The sequence below is a fragment of the Palaemon carinicauda genome, chromosome 36, assembly GCF_036898095.1.
Source record: "Palaemon carinicauda isolate YSFRI2023 chromosome 36, ASM3689809v2, whole genome shotgun sequence".
NCBI lineage: Eukaryota > Metazoa > Arthropoda > Malacostraca > Decapoda > Palaemonidae > Palaemon > Palaemon carinicauda.
The window spans coordinates 64,387,317-64,398,090 of NC_090760.1; positions in this window are offsets into that span (position 1 = coordinate 64,387,317).

A 10,774-nucleotide genomic window follows, 5' to 3' on the forward strand; every position below is an offset into this window, starting at 1 on the left:
GCTGTAATAAAATTCTAACCTACGTTCACCTAACAAAGGAACATAGCCTAGTTTATCCCTTCCGTTCTCCAGAATTAACTTTAAGTAATTTATAGGCAACATATGGGGCGACAGTACACCTTTAGTTGCTAACGTGATAGCTTCTACATAATCCTTGGATTTCTCAATGAAATGTGCAATTCTGTTATGTATGTGATCTATCTTTGAATCATAATACGTTAACGTTGCCAACAAATCCTGTACTTACATTATCTGAATGATATTATTTGAATGTTCATTTACTAAATCCATAATTTGATTGATTGAAGCTAACTGATTCCTTAGTTCTGACATAATCAATTCATCTTCATGAGTCAAGAACTCAATTTTCTTATTTTGATTACTAATTTTAAGACGATTGGAAATTCCTAAACCTAAACTTGCAACAGACCCAAAGATGTTTAATGCAGCATAAATAAACGGCTTTCGTCTTTCTTTATGTTCGTGTCCTACAGTCCTGTCTCGTAAGTCTTATTTTTCAAGTCATCAGATAGCATCTCTGCAACTTTTAATATTTATCCAAGCAAACTCTCTGTAGTCAAATGAAAATGTCTTCTATGCAACTCATCCAATGAGGCAGAAAACCTTGAAATGGCGGTTCTTAAGCTAGTGACATCATTCTCTTGAAGAAAAATTGCTTCCATATTCACTTCTACAACTATGTTGCTTGATGTAATAAAAACGTCTTCTTGTCTTTCAACTATAGTGCCATATTTAAAATTTATACTTTTAGTTTTAGAGCTCATCCCACACGAGAAAAATGTCTGAGCGAACAATATCACTCCCAACAACAAAAAATTCATCTTGGAAACCTGTAATGAGAAAAATATATGTAATTACTCCTGTATTAAGAAGAAAACTTTTAATCACATAAAATAAAAAATTGTTCCCTCACTTCTTTCCCTCTCTTTTCTTTTTTCTTTTTAATTTCTTATGTGAGCCAATGGTACTATTCTCTCATCCGTGGGTTGGGATACGTTTTGAACTCTAAACCTATTGGCAGTTAATGTTTCCAAAATGTTAAATGGGCCTTTAAACTTAGGTGTTAGTTTATGATTGAGTCCTTTGCGCACATTGATTTGAATATACACGTTATCACCCACGGTATATGTTTTAGTTGGCTTTGCTGTTTTATCATGATTCCTTTTCATTATGATTTGTGATTCTTCTAAATTCTTTCGAAGGATATCATATCGACTTATACTTGCATTTATACATTCTTTTAAAGGATTTGATAGGTTAGTTGTAGGCGTTAATACATGGAAAGGCGTTCTAACTGGGGAACCATACAATGCTTCAAGCGGTGACATTTTAGTTGATATATGATATGAATGATTCAGAGTACTCAGCGCCGCCGGTATTGCAATATCCCAGTTGGGGTCTGATCCCCCTAGTGTTACTCTTAATATATTTAAAATCTTCCTATTTGCTCTTTCCACTAGCCCATTTGACTCTGGGTGATATATCATGGTATTCATTTTCTTTATGCTGAGGAATTCAAACAATGAGGTAAGAAAGCGATTATTAAATTCACCACACGAGTCTGAGATTATCATGTGTGGAATTCCATGTTTACAAATGTAACACTCGTAAAACTTTCTAGCGCATTCAATCGCAGTTTTAGTTTTAAGCGCTCTTAGTTCTGTATATCGAGTTAAGGCATCTATAATTACTAAGAGGTACTTATTTCCTCTGTCTGACTCGTAAAATCCTGTTAACAAATCTAAATGTATTCTTTCAAAGGGTTGATTTGGCACAGGATAAGCCCCTAGGCTGACAGGTGTTCTCGTATGCCCTTTGTTTTCCTGACATGTGCAACAATTAGCTATGTGTCTTTTTATATCTGTAAGCATCGTATGCCAATAAAACAATGATTTGGCTTTCTGTGACATTAATGAGAACCCCGGGTGTCCATGTAATGGATTTGAATGCAACCAATTCAGGACAGTGGAAATAAGTGAGATTGGTACTACTACCTGGTCGTTAGTTACATGTGGTGTATTGCGGGTTTTCCTTGTCACAGTCCTACACAGAATATTATATTTGATTATATAATTCTGCTGCTTATACTTTATATATACCTTTTCCTTATGATTGCCTTTCAAAGCATTTATAATTGTTTCTATTTTCTGATCTTTTCTTTGCTCAGTCTGTAACAATTCAGCGCTCCAGCCTAAATCTTCTTGTTCAGATATCGTTTTAACAATAGGCATGGATGTTGATATAACTATTAATTCAGCTAAAGGCTCCGTACAAGATGACACGGGGTTGCGTGATAATGCATCCGCAATGATATTTGCTTTCCCAGGTAAATACCCGATTCTTGCGCCAAAATTTTGAATGATCAAATGCCACCGAGTTCGTTTAGGGCTGTGGTTGAAGCCTTTAAAGAACTCTGTTAGTGGTTTATGGTCAGTAAGAACCTTAACCGGATAACCGTAAATTATGAACTTAAAATGCACTAGTGAATTAACAATAGCTAGCCCTTCCTTGTCTATTACTGCATACTTACTTTCGGAAGTTCTCAATTTTCGAGAATAGAAAGCTATCGGGAAAAATTGTTTATCATATTGCTGAAGCAATACCCCTCCTACTCCTAAGTCTGAGGCGTCTGTTGCAATGAAGAATTCCTTACCAAAGTCATGAAATTTTAAGATAGGAGAACTACACAGTTCATCTTTCAAGGTATTAAACGCCTGTTGATGTTGCTCAGACCATATGAAATCTACGCCCTTCTTCGTAAGATCAGTTAAAGGAGCGGCTATTATTGAATAGTTGCGTATAAAACGCCTGTAATATCCACTACAACCCAAAAATTGCTGTATTCCCTTGACAATAGTAGGTATGGGAAAATTACGTATAGCCGACACCTTATCATGGACTACTTTAAGACCTTGGCTTGACACCATGAAACCTAAATATATTAATTCTGTTTTGAAAAACTCACACTTACTAATCTTTACCCTTAAGTTATGTTGTCTTAATCTCTGTAGTACTAGTTCTAACTTACGTAGATGTTCTTCTAAAGTGTTGGAAAAGATTACAAGATCATCCATATAGGCATGCAATATATCCCCTAACAAGTCTCCAAACACTATGTTAATCATTCTTGTAAATGTTATAGGAGCACAACGTAAACCAAAAGGCATCCGTAAAAATTCATAATGTCCCCTGGCTGTGCTGAAGGCTGTGTATGGGATATTATCTTCTTCTAATGATATCTGGTGAAAGCCTTTAAGTAAGTCCAAACTGGTAAAATATTCATTCTGAGCTAATAAAGACAAAATATCGTCAGTACATGGCACTGGGAATCGATCAGGGATCGTCTCCTCGTTTAGACGACGAAAGTCGACGCAGATATGACATGTTCGATCTTTTTTCGGTACAACTATTAAGGGAAAATTATAAGGGCTGTTTGATTTCCTAATGACTCCTTCTTCTAGCATTTTACCTACTTCATCATTTATTTCATTCTGGAATTTTATAGGGAGTCTGTACGAGGGTACATAGATAATTTTCTGCTTTTCCTTTAACCTTATTTGATGCTCGATCACATCTGTTTTTCCTAAGGATCCATCCGTAGTGGAAAAACATCATGATATTTAGTTAAAAGTCCAAAAATTTTCTGCTGAATTTCTTCGTCTTGAATGTCTTTATTGATTTTATTTCTAATAGATCGCAAAAGGGATTCATCCGCAACTGATTGAGAGTGATTGATCTCAGCAACGGTAAGAATACGATGTTTATAAACTTCTACATCCAAGATATGTTGATTTTTTGTGAATTACTAAAGTGTTATTTAAATGATTACAGACTTCAATATTACATTGTTGATGTGAGCCTACAGTATAAATAGCTTGCGTGACAGACAATCCGTTAGTTTTCAAAGTGTCGGAAAGGATTAATATTTCAGATCCCGGTAATGTTTTCTTTATTTGCACTATTAAATTCGAAGGTACGTTTGGTTCGATAGATTGCGTGCAAGATGATATTACGGGTGAACGAGAATTCTGCTGGGTCGCGTGTGTTATTTCTTTATTAGTGAGACAAGTTATTGGTTCTTCAACGTACGTTACGGTTACATTTGTTGTCTCCTTTTTATCCAAAACTGATTTTAAGGTATTAGAAGACTTATAGAATTTCCCTTTGATATACACGCCGTGCTTGGCAGGGGCTAAGATAATGTTTTGATTTCCCATAGATGGGTATCCTATAATTACAGCTGGATACATATCAATGTTTTTTTACAACAACAAATGTATCGGCAAACGTGCGTTTACCGACTTTGAACTGAACATGAGTTATGCCTATGACATTTAATTCATTATTTCCTATACCCGAGAGTCTAACTCCGGATTTTTCAATCGGAAAGTTCGAAAATAACAAATGATGTGTCTTCAAATCCATGATATTACGTGGACTACCAGAGTAAAAAAATAATGTAAAGGATTTGTGTTCTAAATTTACAGCATATAAGGTTGGTCGTAACTCATTTTGGCTTATTATTGTATGAATTCGTTGCAAATCTACGGGAGCATGCACTATTTTACTTAATTCGACCGTGTGTTTCATAGGAAAATCTATTGTCTCACAATTATCTGATAAAACATTAAATTGATTATTCAATATTATTGATGTTGACATGAATGACCTTGACCCAACATCACTCTCTTCCCCTCTGGAGTTAACTATGTGGTATTTGCTTTGCTCTGCTCGTTCTGAAAATTAGTCTGACCTTGCGAGGTCTGGTTTGACGACCCAGGCTCAGCGATATTCGAAGAAGTGTTTGTTTGCTTTGGACTCAGAACTGCATTGACATTTGGTTGTTTCTTCTTATTGTTAAAATGAGGATTTTTCTTTTTATTTCCATATGGAACTGACTGTGGAATTGACTGTGTATTTCTGGGATTCTGTTGTGTCTTACCCGAGTAACATTGGTTGTATGAATGTGTTGAACTGTTATGAATCGAGCAGAATTTCGTTCTGCAGTCCGCGCTTAAGTGACCTTGACGTTTGCAATTATAACACGTCATTCCCGCTACTTGACTATTAACTACGTTCACTGTTTGTGGCTTTGTTTCACTCTTTGCAAAAACTTGAGTTAACACGGGATCGAGATCTGGACACTTGGACATGTGTTTCTTTATCTGTTTATATACATCCAATTCCGTACTTGCAGGCGTTAAGTTCTTATCAAAACACAGCACTAAAGCTTCAGGCAACATAGGTGTCATGCAAGTTAAATACATTAATCGTAAAAAATCTTTCACGGAGATGTTATCCCTAGTAACCCAAGTGGAATTACCTAAAATGTCCTGACATTCATTAAGCCTATCAGCTATGAGAGCTGCTCTCTCAATAACATTAAGCCGATTCATAGTGGCTTGATTAAGTGTATTTCGTAATGTTAATACTACATCCAAGGTTTCCTCACCCCCACAGACCGCGCGTAACCTAACTTTGAAATCATCCCAGGTAACTGCTTCTTGAAATGAAACACCTCTTAAATACGCACTCGCATCCCCCTTCGAAAAATCTATAAAACTTTTAGCTTCTTGTAATTGTACAAAAGGGTCTACGATTTGTTTGGCATTTAAATGGGCATCGACGGATGAAATCCATGACTCCACATTTTGTGGCAAGAACCCATTGTCTCGACCCTGAAAAGGAAGGTTTGCTGACCTGGAATTTACAAGCGTCACAATTGGAGGAGGATTAGTCTGGCCTATGCCACTAGGTCCAGGGGTAGGGCTCACAGGGGGAGTCATGACTGCTGTATTTCTTTTCCTATCTCTTCGACCCCTTGCAATTCTATCAAAATATCTATATGAATACAGACGTCCACTGCGTAAACGCATATGTATAATAAAATTCCCCAAACAATGTTACTAATCCCAAGACATTTCCCGAGAATTTCTGAAAGAAAACCGAACACAAAGATATTTCCTGTATATTTCTGAAAGAAAAAGGAATTAGCACAAAGAGAGAAAAAATTCTAGATGAGAATTCGGAGTTGAACACAGTTTCCTTTAATGAAAGGAAATAAAAGATCAGCAAATCACTCACCCCAATAATAATCGACTAACAACTCGTGATAACTACACTTCACTGCCCAAACTGGAATGAATTCAAAAATTTGTACTTAGCTTATATATGGTTCTGTGTGATGTCGACACATCCTCTCTCTCTCTCTCTCTCTCTCTCTCTCTCTCTCTCTTGATGTTTTGTTAGCGATGTATCGTTCGAGTTTCTGTTGAATGTAGTGCTTCCTGGATATGTTTTGTAAACGTTGAACGTCAGTCCTTGGGTTTCCTAGGATGTTGATTGAAGATCCAGTTCATCAGTTTGTATTTATAACATTCATTAAATGTTAACTATTTCGATGGACTATATTACTTAGTCAAAATTGTAGATACATGTAGATAACGTTGTGTTCTTGAAGATCTTTCTCTGGTTTTACAGCTTTTATTTTGAAGTCTTGAAGATCTTCCTCTAATTCTTAGAGTTTAATATTATAGTTACTTGAAGATCTTTCTCTGATTCGTAGAGTTTAACCGCTGCCACCATTTATAAGTGTGCTACTTCTATAAGCACACATTGAGTATGTGTTGTTTAAGATGTTAAGGCTGGATAACGAAGTACATCTTATTAGCTTTAAAAGTATTTATTGTCTAAAAACAACAGAGTTAAACATCTCCATCATAGGAGGGAGCTGGTTTGGTCGGATGACCAATTCTGGTGAAGTATAGATATGAACTGATTAAATTATCGATATCACAGATATCGTATGCTTAGTTGATGTAGCATTTTTAACACAATCTCGGAAGACACCTGCATCCGGTGACGTCACAAACTTTCACACACTGATGCATTGGTTTTGACGTTTAAGAAAAATGTTACATTGCCGAGGCTGCATTGTGCATCCTGTTTATGATTTCACATGACTACAGCAAATCTCACGGCTAGCATCTTCATCCAAAATGACATATTACGTCATGTGTTTTAAACATGTAATAACAATTATTTCATATATTACACACACACACACATATATATATAGATATATATATATATATATATATATATATATATATATTTTTGGGCTCAAGCCATGTCGTCCTGATGGAAGTTCCTATAGGGTAGCTTCCTAGGGTATATTACAACTACGGCGATATTCCCAGAGAATTTACCTTAAGGTACCAGAATTCTAACTCCTGGAGCGAGTATCCCTCGTGAAAGGGATATCGCGACATATCAGAGGACGTATTCTAGACACGTCACATGACAATCTACGACCTGAACAGAGATTCGTCTCGTAGGAGGGCGATTGACGAGATACGAATTCGGGAAAGAAAAAGGGGAGCCGCTCCCAAGGCTTCCCTATCCCCCGATTCGTATGCGTGCCTGGCGCCAATCCTGGCGCCATCTGTATTCCTTTTTGCGTAGCTTAACAACTCGGTGTTTTTTCCTGTTTTTCTCGCAAATCTTGGATTTATTCAGCTTTTCATGGCTTCTTCGTCTTCGTTGACCTCGGATAAGTTGAGTATAGTGTCTGTTATGTATAAATGTAGGCTCTTGGTAAAATTTTGAGTGATTAATAGGATTAATCTTTGATACAAGAGCCGTAGCCTACCAGAGGTGTCCTGGACACTGTCACTCGCTAGGTATAAATTAGTTAGTCAGAGTGACATTCCTGGTTGTTTTGCTTAATAAAATTTAGCTATTTAGCTTTACATAGGATTTCCTTTCGTGCTTAGTATTATTTGGCGAAGTATTCGCCATTCTGGCCTACGCTAGGCCATGTAGCCTAGTCGTTTGGTCCTAGTACTTAATGCATGATTATGGTTTTTCCGAGTGTAATTAAAATTTTATTGAAGCTTTAGGCTATATTTTATACATTTTAGACTGTGTGGAATATTTCCAAGATTGTATACGTGAGAGTTTCGGTGAATTAGGTAATCGATTCTCTTGGTGCCTAGGCTAATTGCTTATGGAGCCTTAGTATACTTTATTATACTCCCCGGTTGCTTTCTTTTCTTCGGAGAAGGTATGCAATCCCTTTCCCTCTGTTTAAGCCTTGGGCTTATCCCTAAGTGGTTTTTTCCGAATTTATTTTCGATAAAACTATACTAGGGTGTTACTGTACCTTCCTGTTCCAGCAGAGTCTGGTTCCAAGAGGGACAGAACAACAGAGTTTTTAGTCTGAGTCCGTGTTGTTTGGCTTGGGGCAGAGTCTCCCTCGCTGACCTAACACTTACAAAGGGAGCTGAGCTCCCTTAGGTCACTGTCGAAGGTTTCTGTAGTTATGATTCCTTCTTGTGTGATCGACCAGACTAAGTCCTGTTGCTGTTCTCGGGGAGGATAAATCTTCCCTTGGGAGTTGCAACGCCTTCCTTGCTTTGGTGCTCTGGAAGCTGGCAGGTATTATACTACTGCGCTGGCCCTTTCCCTTAGATCTCCCTTAGGCTAAGACAGAGTTCTTGGCTGCGGGTGATCTGTCACTAAAGCAAGGTTGGCAGGACCCTCTTGTCCCTTCCCCCTCTATCTCCGTAATGGCCTAGCCATTACTGTACTGTACCTTGCCGGCCAGCTCGGCAGGGGTATTACTGTACCATATGTCATTCTACTTCTGGACCTAGTATAGGTTGGGATATGGATTGACTAAGCCCATTGCCGGCCGGCAGAGACGCTGGACGGCAAGGGTCTTATGTTTTCGAGTGCTGCCCGGACCTCTCTTGGTCCCTCATCCATGCCTGCCGGCAAAGCCGGACGGCATTGGTCAAGGAAGCCTGAATTAAGTTTCTCCCCTTCCTTATATGCACTCTTTCGGTTGCCGGGCTTGGGGGGTTGTGTACACTTTTATCCCGGCATCCATTCTATTTTCTTCTAGTGCTGTACCTGTCCCGGCAGCCGGGCAGGTGTAGTCTTCTGGTTCTTTTGCTGCCGGCTGGCATCGGTCTTGTACCTTTGCCGGCCGGCTTATGTCAGTCCTTGTCTGCCGGTCACCAAGAGTGTGGCCGGCAGCTGGGTACTACCTTGTGTAGTTGCTGGCCGGCAATCATTGCCGGCCAACACTGGCTGTTGCTGGCCGGCAGCTGCTGCCGCCGGCACAGGCATTTGAACCAGAGGGCTGCCGCCCTATAGCTGTTAAGTAGTATACTTTAAAGCTAATTGTGGTGTGTGCCGGCCGGCAAAGGCAGGCCGGCACACATCCTCCTATACTGTACTAGTATTCTTCTGTATAGCATATACAGTAAGAAGAAAACTATAGTAAAAGTTTAGGTACAGCACTGTATCTTCTAACACTATTGTGTTTTCTTACACAGCCCTTTGCTGTTGCCCTCAGACAGGAAGCAGAGTTCTTCCCCGTCTATTATCCAGGATTTTTAAAATCATTGCCTAGGTGTGAGCTCCACCTGTTTCCTCTGGAAACCTTGCATTGGTTACTCTAGTAGAGATAAACCATTTTTGATTTTATTATCTGGAAGGCTGCAACAATGGGTTGTGAGGGAAACACAAGTGTGTGTCTTTCATTTATGAATTGTTATGCTATACTATGCATATCCAGTGATACATAGTTCACTTGATACTCATGGAAATTTCTTCTCTTTACAGGAGGACCCTCCGAAGTGCGGAAATGTTTTCTGCAATGTCCGCAGCAAGAACCTCTGCGGACATGAGTGTTGTAGGAGACACGCAGCATGCGCTGTCTCCAAGGATGATCTCCAGTATTGGGACCCTCAGGTATGTACTGTATGCACTAACCTGATTACTGAGGCTTTTGATTCCCCTAGAACGGCGGAATCAAGGGATATAGCTAGGGAAAAGCTTCGTACTTGGGTAAGGGGCTTCAAGAAGAACACCTCTGGCCCTTATCTTCCAAGTGAGAAGATGAGGGCGTATCTTTTTCCCCAGGCATCAGCTGAGGCAGTGATTCCCCAGCCTCAAGAGGAGATCCTTCAAGATCAAGTCCAGGTGGACGAGGAAGTCGCAGATGCGATGCAAGACATCCAGTTGTGTGACAGGATGTCTGACCTGGACGATCGTTTGGAAGAAGACCTCCTGGCAGAAGGTCAGGATCAAGTTCAAACCCCGGATGTCGTAGAGGATGAGGTCGACGAGGTGTCGGCTACTCCGGTTCAGATGCCGGAGCCTATCCCATCAACATCGGCTGGCCTCCTAGTAGAACTGGGACAGGCCCTCTCTTCGATTGTTGGAATGATCCAACAAATGCAGAAGGAGAATCAGGAGAAGGCGGCTGCAATGGAACTGCGTATGCAGTCCCTGGCAGAATCACATGGGCCCCGGAAAAGGCTCAATGTGAAAGACCTTCCCATATGCTCAGATGCTAACCCATGGAGGTATGCTGAGCACATGCCGATGACGACTGGAAAGATCGTCATTTCGGATAAGCTGGGTTCAGTTCCCCTAGAGGAGGTAGAATTCTGGCCCAGCAAGGCATCATATCCGGACTGCTATGTCCGGCTGAGAAAAGAACCAGCTTCAAGGGAGGAGACAGAGCCGAAGGAGGTCATTGTTATGGACCACGCTAAGGCTCAAGCCCTACTTTCATCCTCGATGAAAGAGAGGGGCTTCTCGAATTCGAAGGTAGCTGCATTGAGCAAGAAGCTCCCTTCGTTTGTGTCCTCTCCTGATAGAGCCTTCCCCTTTTTACAGAAAGGGTTTGCGGCTGTCCTAAAGGCAGTCGAGGCCGGCAAGCCTTGCCCCTCCCTGG